At 38.9% G+C, this 20,782-nt stretch overlaps 1 protein-coding gene across 4 annotated transcripts in view; it reads left to right on the top strand.

The window, feature by feature from the left end:
- Positions 1-20,782, top strand: part of Tent5d (terminal nucleotidyltransferase 5D) — a 153,392-nt gene that overhangs the window by 107,799 nt on the left and 24,811 nt on the right. For all 4 annotated transcript variants that reach the window (XM_070039063.1, XM_070039061.1, XM_070039062.1 and 1 more), the window contains 2 exons: positions 707-766; positions 2,704-2,773. The gene's annotated coding sequence lies outside the window, so the exon portion shown is untranslated. The remainder of the gene's footprint in view (positions 1-706; positions 767-2,703; positions 2,774-20,782) is intronic.

Genomic DNA, 20,782 nt, shown 5'->3' with positions numbered 1-20,782 from the left:
ACTTTTGTGCTCAAAGCTAGTATTCTGCTACTTGAGCTACATCTCTACTTCTGGCTTCTTTTTGATAGTTAATTGGATATAAGAATTTCACAGACTTTCTTGCCAAGGTTGGATTCAAACTGTAGTCCTCAGTTCACAGCATCTTTAGTAGCTTATATTAAAAATCTGAGCTTTATAAATTTTTGAGTTGTCTGTGTTTTAATAGTCACATTCTCTGATATTTGGACATTGTTTTTCTATAGTATAGTCAGGAGATTTTACCTCTTAAGGTTTCTCAAATAATGCTTTAGACTATTTGGGATGGTTAGTTCATTGTTTTCAGAGGCTTCTTGTGCTTCATAGGATGTTTAAGAGCATCCTTGGGTGTTCTTCTAAGCAATGCCTATTCTAAGGTATAAATGGAATTACCAGGACATAGGGTAGAAGTAAATATTTTTAGATAAATAAAAGAATATTATTTAATATACTAAAAGATTTTATGTGCTGAAAATTATTCAGAAATGTTAACATTTCATTAAAAAACAGGCTTCTATTTGGGTTTAGTGCCTTAAAAATCAATTCAAGAACTATTCCAAGAACAGTTCAATGAAATATTGATTACTTATTGTGTGCTTACCACTGCATACCTGACATATCAGAAACAGAATACTGATTACAGTGGATTATGGGCCTGATATATAATAGCTCTTATTCTTATCTTTTTCAGTTAGAAGAAAGTCTATCCATAGGACAAATTTGGTGTGTGTCAGACAAAAGTCTACAAAATGTAAGTATACCTATCAGGTTAACTGCCTTTTTCATTTGCAGATACCTCTTCCATGTTTGTCATATATTTTCATTCACTTGGAACATCATAGTGCTTTTGTGCTGGTCTTGGGACTTGAACTCAGCGCCTGGGTGTTGTATCTGAGTATTTTGTTCAAAGCTAATGTTCTGCACTTGAGACATAGCTCCACTTCTGGCTTTTTGGTCCTTAACTGGTGATGTTTCTCGTGGAGTGTCCTCCCCATGCTGGCTTTGAACTGCAATCCTCAGATGTCAGTCTCTTGAGCACCTAGGATTAGAGGTGTGAGCCACTGGTGCCCAGCAGAACATCATAATTTATTTTTATTTTTATTTTTTGTTATTTATTTATTATTATTATATTTTGGTCAATTGTGGGGCTTGAACTCTAGGCATAGGTGCTCTCCTTGAGAGCATCTACCTCTTGAGCCACAGTGCCACTTCCAGTTTTCTGGTGGTTAATTTGAGGTAAAAGTCTCACGGACTTTACTTCCCAGGCTGGCTTTCAACTGTGTTACTCAGATCTCAGCCTCCTGAGTAGCTAGGATTATAGCCATGAGCCACTGTCACCTAGCTCTATTTTTACTTTTTTTTTTATTGTCAAGATGATGTATAGAGGGGTTACAGTTAGATGAGGTAAAAAGTATATTTCTTGGTAACCTTGTTACCCATTCCCTCATTTTTCTCCTATTTTTCCTCCCCCCGCCAACCCACCCAAGCTGTACAGATCATTTCTAACATATTGTCTTGTGTATATCACTTTTGCTTTGTTTCCCCCTGTCCTTGGTCTCACCATTCTGTTGTTCTCCTTCTCTTCCCTAACTCAAATAAATGTATACAATACCAGGGTACCAACATAATATACAGTGACAACAGGGGATATATCATAGGGGGAGGAACATACAAAAGAAACCAAAAAATCACATAGTACATTAAAAACAACAACACCAAAGAAAAACCTCTTGTGTCCATGCCTTGGATTTCATTTCGCTTAGTGTTATCTTATAAGAACATCATAATTTTAAGGACTACTTTGGTCAGTTGTTGCCCAGGGATTTAAAGTACACATTTTCATGTATATATATTTTTTCTTTAATGGGTATTGAGAATAAGATAGGTGACATTTTATATGTGTCTGTGTGTGTGTGTGTGTGTGTGTGTGTGTGTGTGTGCGTGTGTGTGTGTATCATTGAGTCTTACCACAATACTAAAATGAAAGAGACATTAAAAAATAAATTCAACATTATCCTGCCCATGTAATTGTAACCCCTCTGTACAGTATGTTCACAAAAATAAAATAAAATAAAATAAAATGAAAAAAAAGAAGTTGAAAAAAAATAAATTCAAAACAAAAATTTATGAACAACACATTGTTTCAAATTAATCCATGATTACTTTTGGCCCTAAATCACAGAAAACAATTGAAATAGCATTTATTCACTTTGTCATATAACTATAATCAGTTTGATCACAAATGTTACCATATATGACAAAGAAAAGTTTAAAATTTTATTTCAGAAACAACTGGGAGCAGGATGCTGGTGGTTTATACCTCTAATACTAGCTACTCAAGAGGCTGAGATCTGGGATTCAAAGCCAGCTTGGGCAAGGAAGTCTATGAGACTCTTATTTCTAATTAACTTCTAAAAAGCTACAAGTGGCATTGTGATTCAAGTGGTAGAGCAAACTAGCCTTGAACAAAAAAGCTTACAGCACCCAAGCCCTGAGCACAAGCTCCAGAATAACAAACAAGCCTATCAAGTGGGTATCTGTGTTGCTTGAAAATAAAATAGTTAATTTGTATGGTATTGAATTTAAGGGCCCATTTCTAAATAAGTTCTGAAGTTAAAGCTTAACCCAAATTAAGCAATGATCTACACAACAGAAAAATTAGTAACTTGTATTTCTTCCTGTTTTCAGATTTAATTCTTTGTTAAAAGAAATTATCCAGTACTTCAAGTCGATCTAGCTGAACTTTTAATAATTTGAGGTAAGATCCCAAGTTTAATGAAGCATAGTTTTACTAATTAGATGGAAAATTATGGATTATCTAGCTTGTTTATGACCATATATGAGAGTGATATGAAGTAAGCCTTCAATATTTTATGTTGGCCTTCAAAAAAACTCATCATTTAAGATATATTCATGAATAGAGTAGAAAAGATTATCTTGAAACTCCCCTTTGATAATTTCATTAAGAAATCTTGCATGGTACCCTGGTGGCTCAAGATTATAATCATAGATACTTTAAAGGCTGAGATCTAGATGATCATGGTTTGAAGCTAGCCCAGGTAGAAAAGTCCATGACACTACATCTTGAAAATGAACAATATAATAGGATTGAGGCATGACTCAGGTGATGTAGCATGAACAAGTAAGTTGACCAAACCCAAGCCTTGATTTCAAACTAAACTGCCATTATATAAAAGAGTTGGAAAACTGGCTCAGTTGGAAGATTACTAGCCAATGAGTTAAACTGTCAAGTACTGAGTTCAAGTACCAGCCTCAGAACAAAATAAAAGAAATGAAGTATGGATTTAATAAACAATTTTTCAACTGTGAAGAATCGGAGAAAAAAATTACAGATGCTTATTTGACAAGCATATTCTCTATCATATTATGACTTTAATGTTTAAACCAGTAGTATTTCTCCCTCAGTATTTTTTTAGTTTTTAAAATTTTCTTTATTATTTGCAATACTTATATAAGTGTGACTCCATATTTATAAAAGTCAACATATTTCTGTACATTAGAATAGAATTTGTTGGAATTTGTAGATAATGCAATGAAGGTGCAGATTTAGTTAATATTTTACTATATAAAGTGGGTCTAATCAAGCATGAGGATACATTAATGATCAGACACTACCTGTTTCTCTGTCTCTGTCTCTGTCTGCCTGTCTGTCTGTCTCTTTTTTTCTTGTTCCTGGGGCTTGAACTGAAGGCCTGGGCACTATCTTTGAGCCTCAAGGCTAGTTTAGCACCATTTCGGGCTTTTTCTGAGTAATTCATTTTTAGATAAGATTCTCACAGACTCTCCTGCCTGAGCTGGCAGGAAAGCAGTTGAAAAACTAGTGTTTGAACTCAGGGCCTGGCTTTTCTGCTCAAGGCTGGTGTTCTACCACTTGAGCTATACCTCCACTTTTAGCTTTTTAGTTGTTAATTTAGAGATAAGAGTCTCATGGACTTCCCTGCTTGGGTTGGTTTACCCTGATCTTCAGATCTCAGCCTCCTGAATAGTTAGGACTATAAACATGTACCACTAATACCCAGTTGCATGTGTCTTGATATTTACTAGAATCCTTAAGAGCTTCTGACAAAGTGCTATCTAGAAGTTAGTTATCAAAAGTCAGAATGGTACAATCACCATGGCATCTTCTGGAAAACAACTTTAGTTATAGGTTATTATTGTCTTTTATAAGTGTTTTATTTCATATAAGTAAATAAGCTATGTTAGAACCAAATAATTCTATTCCTTATATAACTTGATACTTAAAAACAACAGAGTTCCTTGCAAATAATTGAAACAGTATACTTAGTACTTATGAGATTTTATAATTTTTTTGGTTGGTCGTGGGGCCTGAACTCTGGGCCTGGGCACTGTCCCTCAGCTCTTCAGCTCAAGGCTAGTGCTATACCACTTGAGCCACAGCACCACTTCTGGCCTTTTCTGCTTATGTGGTGCTAAGAAATTGAACCCAGGGCCTCATGCATGCAAGGCAAGCACTCTACCGCTGAGCCACCTTCCCAGCTCCAAGGTTTTATAATTTTTAAATTAGTTCTATTCCTTTCATTCTAAGAGATGTCATCATATCCAGTCTTATTGTCTATACTGGAGAGAAATATGCAAATGTTTAGTAAGAATTTAGAGGAAGTAAATGGCCTAAAAGGATAGAAAAGAATTCTTTTCAATAGCCAAAATTGTGAAATTATGCTTCTTAAGTGAATTTTATCTAGTTGAGAACTACTTGATTAATCCAAATAGAAGTCTTTCATTTTGATAGCTGTTAGTAACTAAGCATAAATCTACTTCCAACAAATTAATACTATAAAGTACTCTGTAGCCAGGCATGGGTGGCTGTTGCCTGTAATATTACATAGTCAGGAGGCTGAGCTATGAGGATAGCAGTTCAAAGCTAGCCTGGACATGAAAGTCTGTGAGACTCTAATCTCCATTTACCTACCAAAAGAGCTGGAAATGGACTATGGCTCAATTTGTAGAGGGCTATTCTTGAGCAGAAAAATTCAGAAAAATGCTAAGGCCTTGAGTTCAAGCCCCAGGACCAGCACCAACCGCCCCCCCCCAAAAAAAAACCTCTCTAATGAACGTGGGCCAATAAGGGTAAAATGAATCAATTTGTTGCTAGCAAAATTGCTCTTAATTTTATGACTGATAGCTTTATGAATAGTATAACTACAAGTTACCTAACTAGGGACCTTATAAATTTATAATTACTATATATATATAGTTGAACACAATAATTCATGAATATGATTTAGCACTTCAGAAGATTATAATTTTGTAAGATCAAGGCCAGCCAGGCCATATAAATTTTATATAAAAATTAAAATCAAATGAATAATTCTTTCTTATTAGATTACTATTTAAGGGCTATATATTCCCCCACAAGACTACAGAGGATTTAAATTGTAAATAACTTTAAAAAACTACAGTGTGGTATAATTAAATGTTACCAATTTCTATAATCAGTTTTAATCTATTAACCATATTAGTTATGAAAATGTAGAAATAACTTTAAAAATATTTGTCTTCTCTAAACTAGAATGGGGAAACAATTTTGAAACTTGTAATCATAGGAAAAATGATATTATACATATCACAAATAATATGCAAATTTTTTAACAGCCACTGCACATATGCACACACATGCACACATGGGCTTTAACTCCGTGCCTCAGTGCTGTCCCTGACCTGCTTTTGCTCAAGGCTAGTGCTCTACCACTTGAGACACAGCTCCATTTGCAGCTTTTTGGTAGTTTATTGGAGACAAGTATCACAGATGTTTCCTGCTTGGATTGGCTTCAGGCCATGATCCTCAGATCTCAGCTTCCTCAGTAGCTAAGATTAAAGGTGTGAGGCACCAGCTCATGCATCCATATGAGTCTTCCATGAACTTTGTGTAAGGTTTTTCATACAGTGTTTTTGGATTGATGTTGTAATTGTCAGGATTTACCTTTCTTGAATCTATTTCATTAGTAGACAATTTTAGGTTCCTTCTATTCCACAACTGTAGGATTTAGAAATGTAGCAAACTCCTCTTTGGTTTTAAGAATTAAACTAGCATTGTTAAACAAAAAACATTAGGTATTAATAGTATTAATGTTGTAGCACTGACTGTAAGTAGAAAACAATTGGCTTTTTTTTAATGTGTGTGTTGTTATTGGGACTTGTACATAGGGACTTGAGCTCTCCTTTTGTTCACAGCTGAGCCATGCCAATTCTTAAGACTTTTTCATGGTTAATTGGCTATAAGTGTCAAAGATTCATCTGCCCAGGCTAACTTTGAACCTTGACCCTCAGGTGTTAAGTACCTGTGCCCAATGAGAAAGCAGTAGTTTTGACTAGAATGCTAAAAGTTTAATAGAAGATATCTTACTTAAAATTATTTGATACACCCAGGGGGAAAGGAAAATGTTTTCAGGTACAGCAACTAGATCAAGCCAATAGAAGTAATGAGTGATACCTATTTCTACTTTCAGGATAGGTACATCCTAACTGGAAGATTTTGACACTCTGGCTTTTTATAATTAAATTAATTATTTATTCATTGGCATTACTGATAAAAAGTCTACCTTTCAAAGATACATACCAAATACATCATCTTAGTAATAAAATTTTAGTTGAGTCTCTTCTAATACAACAACATAAAAAAGGGAAGTTGTTAAGAGCTGTGTAATTATTAAGGAGTTTTACAGGTCTTAGAACCAGATGAATGAGATTGAGATATCACTTGCTCTTTGTTAATCATCAAGCAATTAGTAAATCATTACAGTATTTTAATGCATAAACAAATACAAGTCAATAAAACTTGTATTTTATTGCTCCTGTTTACACATCATTTTCCCCTTTCCATTTAATAGAACACAAAAGAAATGATGCCACACTAAGATCTTAGTATTATTAATTCAGTAGACAGACAAATTGAGACAATTTATAAGTTGTGAATAAAATTTAGGTATTTGGTATCAAATGACATTCTTTTTAATAGATTTTAAATTACTACCATGTTTTTAGATGAGATATTTGCTATCATATTCTAAGAGGAGTGAAGTGGAACCTAATTTATTAGAAATAAAAGATTTCTAATTTTAGGTAAGGTTTGATTTGGATCATTTCAGAAATGAATAGTGTTAGTTCTTATGTAAACTGGTTTACTGTATGTGAGATAAAGCAGAATCATGGTATGAACAGAATTAATTTTGGATTTGGTTTAATCTATTACCCTAAAATTAACTTTTCATTAAATTATAATTTTTCTTGAAATCCTTGGATTGAAGCAGTTACTTAGAATATTACAGATAACTGTTGGTTATAAATGATATGGGAAAAGAATGGTGTATTTGATCCTTTGTGTTCAAGGAGGTTATAAAATAGTAACAATTTCTTAGTATATTTGTGATAAAAGTATGAAAGAACACCAAGGATATTTTTTACTGATAGCTGTACATACTGAAACAAAATTGAAAACTGCAATAAAGGTAATTCCAAGGTAAATCAGTTTTGTGCTGTATGTGCACATGACATTGTGTCTTTGCAGTAAACAATTAGAAATTAATTTGGAGATTCTAAGGTTCTAAATTTTTAGTACACAGCTTTTGTTTTACAGAGGAGCAGATTAAAGATTGTAGTTGTTATCGTACTTGCCAATAATAAATATTAGAATCATAAACAATATTAGAGTCAATATTGACTCTAATTGACTTTACTTTCTGAGATTTTTGTATTTGCAATGATATATGTCTTGTATGATTTGAAAAATCATTTTAAAGATGCTAACCCTATCTCATCACCATCTTCTTACATATCAGATGTTCTCAGCGTTCCTGATTTTCATGTAATCCTGTTTAAATACTCTGTTAGAAAATAACATCTTTTTTTCTGGCAACTTTTCAACATGAATTAGTTTTCAAGGACTAAAAGTTTTTAAATATTGAGGATATGGAACACTTGGAAGTTTTGATACAGAAAGGAAGAAAGGAGAAGTCTGGAATGTGCTGCGGTTCCAGAAAAAGTAGACTTGGGAGGGACATTAGGCCTTCTTATCTTCCCAGGGTTAGGGATGCAGGAGTGAAAGAGAATGCAGTCATCTGAAGCCACACAATCGGGTCCTAACAGTAAGAGTTTTATTTTGTTTGAAGTGTTATTAAGTAAAATTGGTATAATTGTAATCAGGAATCTTGAACGTTTTAAAAATTACTAATCTATTTTCAATAGAAAGGAAAAAGTGAGTCTTTGAAATTCTCATTTAATAGTTATTTTAACCAGCTGTAATGCTACTTTTCTGTGTCCTTGGCTGGCTTATACTAGATTCTTTGTGTATACATGTATGTACGTATGTAAGTATGTACGTATGTATGTATGTATGTATGTATGTATGTATGTATGTATGTATGTATGTATGTGTGGATGGGCAGGCCCCAGTGAATAATCCATATAATTGTATGACTATTATTAATTAGTGCCTATTAATATATGCCTACCTTGTTAAGATACTATTTTACCTTATCTTTAGCTTACTCATGACTCAGTTGTTTTGCAGAGCAATGTATCAAATTTTCCATCTGTAAATTTATTTGAAAGCATGTTTGAAATTTTTTCTTTCATTATTTTACATATTTGAACTTTTGGTTCAGTCTTATTTATTCTTTGAAAGTTAGTTTTACCTACAAATAGCTTTTTTTCTTGGATAATGTTAATAATCTGAGGGGACTGACATGTATGGGCATATATATAACACACATATATGTATTTACACAAATATATATATGTATACACACAGGTATATATATATAAATATATATATATATTTATATATATATACCATAATATTTTGATAATATAATTATTGATTTCATAATATATTGGTTACAGTATTCCTGACTTATAACATTAACTTAGAGCACAATGAATGTGATAACAAAGCATCCTGTTATATTGTGTTCCTTAAGACCAAAACATGACACAATGTTATTAGAGAGTTAGTGTCCAGTGAGAGATGAATTCAGGCAGTATGGAAAATGTAGTGCAAGTGATAGGAAAGTTTATTGGGAAAGGAATGTAACAGGTTCCGCTATTGCCCTTATGAACAAAGACACGAGAAAAGGTAAAGAGAAAGGAGATTTAATATGTGCATGATGCTAGTGGAAGACTGCATCTCAGTTCATCTTCTCCTTTTTTCAGGGTACAGGTATTAGGTTTAAATATATGAGCATTAGGTTTAAATAGAGATAGAATGAGAAGTAAATGGCAAAAGTTTGTATAGGATTCACAGCTACAGGTGTGGTTAGTATAGTTTCTAACCTTAAGGAACTTACACTTTGAAAGTTTATTTGAAGAGCTGGGAATGTGGCTTAGTGGTAGAGTGCTTGCCTAACATGCATGAAGTCTGGGGTTTGATTCCTCAGTACCACATAAACAGAAAAAGATGGAAGAAAGTTTACTTGATGCATTATATTCATTTTCTATGTAAGTATTATGAACATCATCTAGTGCATATATTTCTGTGACTTAATTTCTATTATTTTTTTGAGAACTAGAGCTGTAGCTCAACTGGTAGAGTGACATTCTTGAGTGAAAAAGCCAAGTGAGAGTACAAGATCCTGAGTTCAAGCCCTAGTACAATTACAAAAAATACTTTTTGAAATGTATTTAAGATTTTTAGGATTGGAATGCATCAGTGATTTAAGGCTATATGTAGATTTTTTTAAAGTTTGGGATTTGGGGTTAGAACTAATTTTTATATTGTGACTCTATCAGAATGGGTAAGTCTCATCTGTGAAATGAGATTAGTAATACCTTTTCCAGAGAGGTCTCATAAGGATTAGATGAGATAATAAAGCTATCAAACTACAAAAGAGACAACTAATGTTCAATAAAAGGTAGAAGTATTTTTGTTTTATTTATTTATTTATTTATGTTTTGGTCTGATTGTGGGGCCTGAATTCTGGGCCTGGGCACTGTCCCTCAGCTCTTCAGCTCAAGGCAAGCACCCTACCACTTGAGCCACAGAGCCACTTCCGGCTTTTTCTGCTTATGTGGTGTTGAGTAATCGAACCCAGGGCCTCATGCATGCAAGGCAAGCACTCTACCACTGAGCCAAAGATGTCGGTATAATTTGTGGAGGAGAAGGGGAAAAACAAGTCATTTAAATAAGCATACAGGTGGACCCATTGCAACAATGAGTAGTACAAGTTGTCATGTCGAAAACGAACTTTACAACTTTGGTGGGGCGGGGGGAGGCTGGGAAGGGATGGGAAGGGTAAACAAAGGAGGAGGCTACAGTGCTTGATAAGAAATGTACTCACTATCTTGTCCATGTAATTGTAACCCCTCTGTACAGTATTTTCACAATAAAAAAATAAATAAATAAAATAAAAAAAGATGACACTAAGCGAAATGAACTCCAAAAAAAAGGTAGAAGTAGAAGAATGATTGTAGTAGCAGTGTTTGTTTCTTGTTTCTAAATATTTGTGCTATAGCATAAACATTCTTTAACCAATTGATTTGTAAGTCTCACACAATTTCAAAACTTTTCAAGGTATGTTAAGTTGTGAAAGTATTGTTAGTATATTTATTTTTTAATACTAGATTGTTCCAGTGGAGAGAGTAAATTAAATGTGTATATGTATTTTTATGGAACTTGTTCCCCCCCCCCACACACACACAAACACACACACACACACACACACACACACGCACGTGCGTGCGCCGGTCATGGGGCTTGAACTCTGGGCCTGGGCACTGTCCCTCGGCTCTTCAGCTCAAGGCTACTAGCACTCTACCACTTGAGCCACAGCGCCACTTCCAGCTTTTTCTGCTTATGTGGTGCTGAGGAATCAAACCCAGGGCCTCATGCATGCAAGACAAGGACTCTACCACTGAGCCACCGTCCCAGCCCCTCCACCAGTATTTTATAAAGCCTTAACTATATAGCAAATTAGATAATGAAAAAAGTGTACTGATGTGTAAAATAGTTAAGTACCTTATTTTCCTAGTAACTTGAACCTTAATGTATATCTTAATATCATTTACTATAACCTACATTTAGGATTTTTCTTTTTTATTATAGTACACTCAGGGTAGTGATCTTTTTCCAGAAAAGCACTGAAAGTAGTGTTTGGATTATATTGTATTGCGTGTGTGTGTGTGTGTGTGCGTGCGTGCGTGCGTGCGTGCGTGCGTGCGTGCGTGCGTGTGTATGTGTGTCCCTGTTCTGGGACACTCAAGGCTAGCATTCTACTATAACTCCCCTTTCAGCTTTTTAAAATTTTTGGCCTTTTAAGAGTCCCACAGACTTTCCTGCTTAGGCTGGCTTCAAGCAATGATCCTCAGATCTCACCCTCCTGAGTAGCTAGGATTACATGTTTAAGCTCCTGCTGCCTGGTCTGCTTTATTGCTTTTCATAAAAACTTTCACAGTTATTCTTTATCTCACAGTCACTGGACCAAAATGTGTTTTGTAAAGTAGCATAGAAGATAAGCACTTCTTAAAATGTCATAAATTCAAGAAAGTTACTAGTTTGTATGTTTTAAATGCCTACTCTATATTAGCTCATTTAATCATCAAATAGTCAGTTGCATGTCAAGTATTATTACTCCCGTTTACAGTTGAGAAAATATTGTACATGTTGAACAACTTAATGAAGGTAACATCATTTTAAAATTAGAGATCTTCTACATGCAATATTACTTTAGTGAAGACTTAATGTCTGAATTTTATGTGGGCACTTTACCTAGTATATTCTCTCACATTAATATCTGTGAGAGAACTATGTGCATTTGAGAAATAGTAAGTGTGAAATTTAAATAATTCATCCATGATTGCATAGCTCTTGAAAGGTAGAACTAGAATTTAAATGTAAAATAGTAAATCTTTCATATCTTTTAATCCAGATATTTAATGAGAAATGACCATAACCAATATTTCTTGATGTGCTACTAAGTATAAGTGACATGATCTATTTTGCTGTGCATTTTGAAATTTATCTTATTACTAAAACTTGAGTTGTAATTAGAATTTTGGTTTTATTTACCTTAGTTCATTTTGAGATAGTGCATTAGGTGAATGATACCTCATAAAACTGGCAGTGAAGGTGTTATATAGTACAAGAGATTATACTCCTTTATGAAAAATAGCTGCAGAATAATTCTTAAATATGTTAAGCAGTTCTTCTGACTTGCAAAATACTTAATTTTGAAGCTATTAGACTTTTCTCATTTGATATGCATAGTAGTTGCTCTTAGACATTTTTATATCTGATATGCATAGTAGTTGATCTTTGTGCATGTGATACCATTTGAAAAATCCACTCAGTAAACTGAATATAAAAGTGGATCAATATTTGATCTTCTATCTTCACTAATCATGTAGAATGTAACACAATATAATATAACATAATTAATATATGCCTTCTCTATAATCAGGAAACATAGTCCCAATATGCTTGCTTAATTTCCTAATACTATAGTATTGATCTTCTCCTTTGGCCGAACACTGGTGAAGTATGCATCCATTCACATGGTGAAATACCTCATAAGGGAAGCAACCCTTATTTTCTGCCCAGGTTGGCTTTGAAATGCAGTACTCAGATCTCAGCCTCCTGAGTAGTCAGGATTGCAGACAGGTATGAGCCACCTATTCCTGGCTTAAAGTGTATGTATTTTAATTTGTAGCTAAATTCTAAATTTTTAGTAGGGAGGAACAATATCTTATAAAGATGTTTTGTTTCCTAAAATTCCTGAATGTAGTTTGCACTCAGTAAGCATATGATTTGTAACATTGCAAAAAACCCTATTATGTTTTCATGTTGAAACCTTTCTTGCTCACATGTTAACTATGTCATGCAATTCATTCTGCATTTTTATATTTTTTATTTATTATTTTATACCTCCTATCTATACTCTTTCCTGGACATTAAACTATGAAAAAGTGGTTCTATAATATTAATAAAACTCATTCTGATTTTTAGTGCAACTTTGTATATTAATTCAAATATGGCATTTTTGAAAAAAGTAAAGGCTTTTACTGACAAATCATACAAAGCTCAAATCTGTAACATACAGAATTTCAGAAATTATAGTCCTTATTCTTTTCTATTCTCTCATTTGGTTTTAATTTCTCAAAAATGCTAGTTTATTTTAGAAGTATTTTTGGATGAATACTACCATATTTTAAACACTTCATGAATTTTACACTGTTTCAGTACTTTATTACTTGATTCATTTTTGTTGCTTTTTAATTGGATTTACATCATTGCTAGGTATAACTTTGCTTCATTAGCATTTCATGTACTTTGCTCCCATAAATGTGAAGAAAACTATTTTAATAAATTATAATTTAAGTTCATAAGGGAACTAACTAAAAAGAAACAGTGTAAAAGCATTTTCTCATATAATCATCTATTAGTACATTACTGTTCTGTAAATATTTTGCTTGCCTAAGGAGGATGGAGACCATATATTTATTTGCTTCATTTTCTGTACAGTTATATAAAAAGCATTTAATACTAGGTAAATTTTTCTATAATGTTGGTTGTATTTTTAGTTTGTTTTCATATATCTCAATATATTTTGTGGGAGAAGAATGGGTCACTGTATTTTTAATCATTTTCTATACATTGGAATAATTTGGGAGCCACTAGCACTTGTAGTAGCCAGGCCCCTTCATTCAAATTCATTCTTTCCACCTCCCTTCCTCCCCTCCCTTTCCTCTCCTTTCCTTTTTCCCTTCTCTTCTCCCCACTTCCCCTTTTTTCCTTCCCTCCTCCTTTCCTCCCCTATTCCTCTCCTCCCCTCTTCCCTTCCTCCCCTCATCTGCTTCTTATCTCCTTCTGCTGTCTCTCCTCTTCTGCTCTCCTCTGCTTTCCTCTCTTCCTCTCCCTCTCCTCCTGTTCCCTCCCCTTTTCCTTTCCTCCCCTCCTCCTTCCCTTCTCCCTTCCTCCTCTCCTCCCTTCTTCCTCTCTTCCCCTCCTCACATCCTCTTTCTCTCCCCTCTATTACTCCTCCAACTCCCATCTCTCCCCGTCCCATTCTCCTAGCCTCAAGTCCTCCCCTTCTCCTTCCCACCTCTTCTTTTCCTCTCCCTTCCACCACCCCTCCAAATTCCCTCTCTTCCCCTTCCTTTTTCCTTCCTTCAATCCTCCTCCCTTCCTCCTTTTCTCCTGCCCTCCTCCTCCTCCTCTCCTTATGTTCTCCTCTTTTCCTGTTCCCTCTACTCTTGCTCCCACCCTCTTCCCTCTCCCTCCCTCTATTCCAGTGCCCTCATCACTTTCATTCTTTCTCCGCTCCCCTTCCCTCTCCTCTATTCTCATCAGATTTTTTCTCCTCCCCTCCTCTTTATCTCCTCCTCTCCTCATCTTCCCTCTCCCTTTCCTTCCCCCCTCTTCCAACTGCCTTCCTCTCTCCCAGTCCCCTCCTCATCAGTTTCATTCTTTCTCGCCTCCTCCCCTCTCCTCCCCTCTACTATCAGATTTTGTTCTCTCCTCTCCTCCCCTCCTCTGCTCTCCTTGCCTCCCCTCTTCCTTTCTTCCTGTCCTCCTGCCTTCCCTCTCCATGCCCCTCCCCCCCAGATTCATTCCTTCACCCCTCCCCTCTAATCTCCATTAAATCCATTCTTTCTCTTCCTCTCTTCCCTCCCCTCCTCTTTCCTCCCTCCCCTTTCCCACCTCCCCGACTCTATCCCTCTTCCCCTCATCTTTTCCTCCTCCCCTCCTCCTCCCCTCCTCTTTTCATCTTCCTCTCCTCCTTCCCTTCTCTCCTCCACTTCCCCTCCTCTAGACCTCCTCCCCTCCTCTAGTCCTCCTCCCTTCTTCCACTCCTTCTCTCTCCCTCTCCTCTTCTCCTGCTCTCCTCCCTCCTCTCCTCTTTCTCTCTTTTCCTGTTCCCTCCTCTCTTCTGTTCCTCCTTCCCTTTTACCTCCCTGTCTTTGTCTCCCCCTCTCTTCCTCTCCTTTCCTCCTTCTCCCCTTCTCCTCTTCCTCTCCTCCTGTTTCCTCCCTCCTCACCTCCTCCTCCATTCCTCCCTCTTCCTCTCCTCCTCCCCTCTCCTCCTTTTCCCTTCCTCTCCTCATGACCTCCTCCTCTCCTCCTCCATCCCTCTTTCTCTCCTCCCTTCCTCCTCCCCTCTTCCTTCCCACCTCCCCTCTCCTCTTCCCCTCCACTCCCCTTCTTCTCTCTTACTTTTCTCCTCCTCTCTCCATCTTATCCCCTCCTCCCCTCCTTTCCTCTTGCCCTCCCATTTTTACTTCCCCCTGTAACCCCTCCTCCCCTCCTCTTCTTTTCCTCCTCTCCTTTTTCCTCTCTTCCTTTGCACTACTCCCTTCCTCCTCTCTTACTCCTTTCTCCTCCCGTTCTCTCCCCTCTTCCTCTCATCTTCTCCTCTCCTACTTCTGCCCTCTTCCTCCCCTCCTTTCTTCCTCCTCTTCTCCCTAACTTCCTCTTCTTTTTCCCTCCCCACCTCATCTCCTCTCCTCCCATCTTCCCCTCCTCCCATACTCCTCTACCCTTTTCTTCATTCCCTCCCATCCAGTCCTCCCCCTCTTCCTCTCCTCTCATCCTCCTCCCCTCCTCCTCTCCTCTTCTTCCTCTCCTGTTTCCTCCCTCCTCCTCTCCTCCTTACTTCCTCCTCTATCCCTCCTCTCTCCTCTTCCCCTCTCCTCCCTTACCCAACTCTTTCCCTCTCCTCCCCTCCTCATCCTCTCCTCATTCTCCCCTCTTTCTCGCCTTGCTTCTTCCTCCCCTCCTTGACTTCTCCCTCTCTTCCCATCCTTATCTCCTCCTCTCTTCTTTTCTCAGTCTCCTGTCCTGTCCCTCTCCCTTCCTCCCTTCCCATTCTCTCCTCCCTTCCTCCTTTTCTCTTATTCTCTTCCCCTTCCCTCCTTCCTTCCCCTTTCTATCTTCCCCTCCTCCCCTACTTACTCTTCTCCTTCTTCATTCTCTCCCCACATTCCTTCCCCCTCATCCCTTCCTTTTCTCCTCCTCCTCTGCTCCTCTTCCTCTCCTCCTATTTCCTCCTTCCTCCTCCTCTTCCCTTCCTACCCTCCTCCTGGTCTTCTCTCCTCACCTCCATTTCCCTCCTCCCTTGCCTTCCCCTTCTCTTCCCCTCTCCTCTCCTCTTCTCTTCCTCCTTCCCTCTTCCTCCCCTTCCCCTCTCCTCCCACCCTTCTGTTCTCCTCCTCTCATCCCCTTCCTGTCTTCTGTCCTTCCCTATCTCCTCTTCCCCTCCACTCCTCCTCCTCTACCCCTCCCCTCCTCTCCTCCTATTCTGTTTCTGTCCCTCCTCCTCGTCCTCCTCTCCTCCTGTCTTCCCCTTCTCCCTTCTTCATTCAGTCCCCTCCTGCCCTCTCTGTGTCCTCCCCTCCTCTTCTTCTCCTCCCCTTCTCCTGTTTTCTTCCACCTCCTCTCTTCCCCTCTGATCCTTCTCTCTTCCTCCTCTATTCCCCTCCCTGTCTTCCGTCTGCCCCATCCCCTTGTCCTCTCCTCCCCTCCTCTCCTTCTCTTCCCTTCCCCTCCTCTTCCCCTCTTATCCTCCCCTTTTTGTTTCCTCCCCTCCTACCCCTCTCTTCCCATCCCTCTCTCCTCTCCTCTCTTCTCCTGTCCTGACCCTCCTCTCCTCCCACTTTCTTCCCCTCCCCTCCTCCTCTCCTCCTATTCTCTTCCTCTCCTGTTTCCTCCCTCCTCCCCTCCTCTTCTCTTCCTCTCTACCTCTCCTCTCTTCTTCTTCTCTCCTCCCCTTCTCTCCCCTCCTCCTCCACTCCTTTTCCTCCCCTCCTCCCCTCTCCTACCATCCTTCTCACCTCCTCTCTTCCCCATCTCCTGTCCTCCCCCTGCCTTCCTCTTCTCCTTCCCTCCTCTTCTCGCCTCAACTCCTCTCTTCCCTTCCCCATCTCCTGTCCTCCCCCTGTCTTCCCCTCCTTCTCCCCTCCCCATTTCTTCTCCTCTTCCCCTCTCTACCTCTTCCCCTTCTCCCATCCTCCTCTCCTCTCCTCCTCTCCTCTCATTCTTCTTTCCTCTTGTCCTCATTTCCTTTCTCCTCCTCCCCCTCCTCGCTTCTCATCTCCTCTTTTCCTGTTCCCTCCATCTTCCTTCCCCTCTCATCCCTCTCCCTTCCCCTATCCTAGTGCCCTCCCCATCATTTTCATTCTTTCTCCCCTCTCCTCTACTCCCATCAGATTTGTTTTTTTCTCCTCTCCTCCTCCCCTCCTCCTCTCCTCTTCCTTTCCTCCTGTTTCCTCCCCTCTTCCTTTCCTCTTCTTCCTTCTCCCTTCCTTTCTCCTAGTCCCCTCCCCATCAGTTTCATTCTTTCTCTCCTTCCCTCCCCTCTCCATCAGATTTATTTTTCTCTCTCCTCTCCTCCTCTCCTCCCCCTTCCTCTTCTCTCCTCTCCTCTTCCTTTCTTCCTGTTCTCTTATTCCCTTCCCTCTTCCTCCCCCTGTCCTCCCCATAAGATTCATTCCCCTCCCCTCTAATCTCTGTCAAATTCACTCTTTCTTTCTCCCTCTCTATCCTACCCTCCTCTTTCCTCCCCTCCTGTTTCCTGGCTCCTTCCCTCCTCTTTTCCTCATCCTCTCCTCCTTCCCACACCTTTCCCTCCATCTCTTTCCCTACTCTCCTGCTCCTCCCCTACTTCCCTCCTTCCTACCGCTCATTTTCTTTCCCTCCTTCCCTCTTCCTCCTTTCCTCCTTCCCTCCTCCTCTCCAGTATTTCTCCTCCCATCCCCCTCCCTTCTCCCTCCCCTCCTTCCTTTCTCCTCTCCTCTCTTCCTCTCCTCTCCTTCTGCTCTCCTCCCTCCTCTCCTCTTTCCCTGTCCTGTTCCTTCCTCCTCTCTTCTCCTCTCTTCCTCCTCTCCTCCCCTCTCCTCTTCTACTTCTCCTTCCCTCCCTTCTTCCTTCCTCCTGCTTCTGCTTCCATCCTTCCCTCCACTCCTCCTCCTGTATTCCCCTCCCTTCCTCTCATCCTCCTGTATTCCCCTCCCCCTCTCCTCCCTCCTCTCCTCCTCCTCCCATCCTGTTTCCTCCTTCCTCACCACGTCCTCCCTTCCCTACTCTTCCCTTGGATCCTCCTCCTCTCTTGCTCCTCTCCTCCTCTCTTTCCCTTCCCTCTTCCCCTCCAGCTCTTGCTCCTCTCCCCCCTCCTCCCTTCCTCTGCTTCTGCTCTCCTCCTCCACTCCTCCTTCTCTCTTAATCTTCATTTCTCCTCCTCTTCCCCTTCTCCCCTCCTCTTTTTTTCTTCTATTAGCCTCCCCTCCTCTCCTCCTCTTCCCTCCCCTATTCCTTCTACCTCTTCCTTCCCTTCTCCCAGCCCCCCTCTCTATCAGTGTCATTCTTTTCCCCCTCCCCTTCTCTTTCCATCAGATTTTTCTCTTTCCTCAATCCCTTCTCTTCGGTGCCCTCCCCTTGCCTGATCTCCTCTCCTCCCCTCTTCCTCTCTTCCTCTCCTCTGTTCCCTCCCCTGTTTCATCTTCCCTCCCCTTCCCATTAGGTTAATTCCTCTCACCTCTACTCTCCATCACAATTATTATTTCTCCCTCCTTCTCTCCTCCCTCCTCTTTTCTCCCTTCCTTCTCTCTTCCCCCCTTCTTTCCTCCTCTTCTTCCTCATGTCCTCCTCCCTTCTCTTCCTCTCCTGGCCTCTCCACTCTCCTCCCCTCTCTTCCCCATCATATTCATTTGCTCTTCTTTCTCCATTTCTTCTCCCCTCTTTTCCTCTCTCCACCCCTCTTCTTCAGCTCTTCTCTTTTTGTCACTTCTCCCTTCCCCTCTCCTCTTTCTCAGTGAAACTAACATCTGAACTTAGCACACCATGCTTGCTACACATGTACTCTGCCACTTTGAGGAAGACTCCTGTACCTTTTTTCTTGTGCCATTTTTCATATAGTCTTGCTTTTTGCCTGAACTACTCTGGACCATTATCTCAATAATGCACACATGCACACAGCAGTCCTGGGGCTTGAACTCAGAACTTGGGTGCTATCCCTAAGCTTCTTTACTCAGGGCTAGTGCTCTACCACTTGAGCCACATCTCTATTCTGACTTTAAGTGGTTAATTAGAGATAAAAGTCTTATGGACTTTCCTGCCCAGGCTGGTTTTTAACCACAATTTTCAGATCTCATCTTGATTTGCTAGGATTACAAGAGTGAGCCACTAGCTCCCAGCCCTATTTATACTTTCTGTGTAGCTGGCATGACAGACCATGCCACCACTGTATTTTGCTTTTATTGGTTGAGATGAGGATTCCTGAACCTTTTACCTGGGATGACTTTGAACTGTGATCTTCTTGATTTCTATCTCCAGGTAGCAAGTATTACAAGGATGAACCAACATTCTCCAGCTCAGAATGTTTTTCACGTAACCCAAATATTAATATAGTATAAGTAACTAAGGTACTTGTTATATCAGGTGTTCAGAAAAGCTGGTGGCAAAAGTAACTAGGATAGAATAAGTAATTATAATTAAAGACATGGGTATTTGTGTTTCCCTGTATCTAGAATTAAATACCTGGTCTCTCAAGAAAGGAGGTATAACTTTTACAATTTTAATGCTATTATTCGGTCCTTGCACCCTTGCTCAGCATTTTTGCTCACAGCTGACATTCTTTAATTTGAATCATGTCTTTACTTGGGATTTTTTTCTAGTTAATTCTAGATAAGAGCCTCATGTTTGTTTGTTTGTTTTTTTTAATCATCCTGGGATGGTTTCAAAGAGCGTTTCTCAGATGTCAGCTTCCTGTGGTTAGGTTTATGAGCTTGAGCCACTGACACCTGTTTTCTCTTAAAACTTTTTGGTGTGTTGTACAGTAGTAAGATGCTTTATTTATTACATTAGAAGATATGATTTTCCTAATGGTTCCATTTCAGAAAGTAAAACTCACATCATGACAGAAAGAATTTTTATTATTTTCCATAGTAATTTTTGTGTATTGTACAAAATGAAGGGTCTCAGTGTGGTATTTCTATACCCAGATATAATAACATACTTGATACTATTCATCCTAATTCATACCTCCCACCCAATTTCAAAACATTTTTTCAAATTTTATTAGCTTTTTATTAGATATACAGAAGGGGATTTTATTGTTTAATTTCCATACATGTTTACAATATGTTCCAATCAATCTTACCCCTCTATCACTCTTCCTCCCTTTTTTCCTTTCCCCCTTACCAAAACAATTTTGGCATGTTTCCTGTTTCAGTTTTCATCATTGCAAGCAATCTATGTTGACCATATTTATTCTCTTTCAGAACATATTTTAAAATTATTCACCTTTTTTATTATGAAAATACTGTACAGAGGGGTTACAATTACATGGGCAAGATAATGAGTACATTTCTTACCAAGCATTTTTGTTTCCCCTTCCCATCCCTTCACATCTACCCCCCTAATGGCCCCCCTGCGCCAGAAGGGGAAAAACAAATTGTTTAAATAGGGATATAGGTGGACCCATTGCACCAATGAGATGTACAAGATGTTATGTTGAAAATATTCACCTACTTTTTTCTAATCTTACCCCTTACTTGTCTCCTCCTAAGTACCTTAATTTCATGTTCTGTTCTTAATCGTATATATCTGCGTAAGCATATTATATATGTATACATATATATGTGTATATCCATGAAAATAAAATGTTTGTTTTTTAATTTGGCTTGTCTCACTTAATATGTCATCCTCTTAACTGCATTTTTGCAAATAATGTATTCTCTGTGTGTGTGTGTGTGTGCGCGCGCACGTGCGTGCGCACATGTATGTGCATGTGCATGCAACATC

The sequence above is a fragment of the Dipodomys merriami genome, unplaced genomic scaffold (genome assembly GCF_024711535.1).
Source record: "Dipodomys merriami isolate MVZ:Mamm:240054 unplaced genomic scaffold, mDipMer1.0.p SCAF_3, whole genome shotgun sequence".
NCBI classification, from domain to species: Eukaryota; Metazoa; Chordata; class Mammalia; order Rodentia; family Heteromyidae; genus Dipodomys; species Dipodomys merriami.
The sequence above is the reverse complement of the archived record's forward strand: the minus strand, read 5'-3'. Positions and strand labels throughout refer to the sequence as shown.